Consider the following 676-nt stretch of genomic DNA (forward strand, 5'->3'; position numbering starts at 1 on the left):
ATATATATTATATATATAAGTTTGTCATCCTCATAAATTGGAAAATAGCGCCTCCACTATGGAGCACAGAAAAGTGTTAATTTATTTTCTTTCAATAGGATACTTTTTCATCAATATCAAAGACAAAGTGAAGATGAGCTGAGAACGAGCTCAACTTCATGACAATGAAGAAACACGTTTTCCTTTCGATGTAAAGTCTCGTTTTAAACCACAGTGTTGCACAGTACACGACTGTTTAAAGTGAAACCTAGCAATAATACATCATGTAAAAGTAATTTTAAAAAAGTTAACGCAGCTGTGCTGAAGAGTTAACTCTTTAAAGTCCTCGTCATTCATCTCCTTAGAATTAATGACTATGTGTGTTGACAAAGGGTTGCATTCAACCTCCCCACCCAGCCAAGAAATCAAAACAAAATACCAACCCAAAGTAAAAGGAAAAAAAAAAAAATAATGACACAGGCAGTTTACTTTGTGTGTTCTGCGTAGTTTCCCTAAAAACACTGTTTCCACATAAATACAATAAACTCTATTATTGGTAAGTCACAAGTGCTAGATAAATGTCTTTTCTTCTTAAAATGAGAAATGTTTAAGTAGTCCTTTTTATTTACTCTTTTTTAACAATAAAAAGCACAATTTCTTATTAAGTTCAGTAAGACGCAAAAAATGTTCCCACTCT

General features: G+C 32.2%; 1 pseudogene; it reads right to left on the reverse strand.

Moving 5' to 3' along the window:
- Window positions 1-8: 8 nt before the first annotated feature.
- Window positions 9-624, reverse strand: LOC104159291 (annotated as a pseudogene).
- Between the last annotated feature and the right edge of the window lie 52 nt (window positions 625-676).

The sequence above is a fragment of the Cariama cristata genome, unplaced genomic scaffold (genome assembly GCF_000690535.1).
Source record: "Cariama cristata isolate BGI_N322 unplaced genomic scaffold, ASM69053v1 Scaffold40783, whole genome shotgun sequence".
NCBI lineage: Eukaryota > Metazoa > Chordata > Aves > Cariamiformes > Cariamidae > Cariama > Cariama cristata.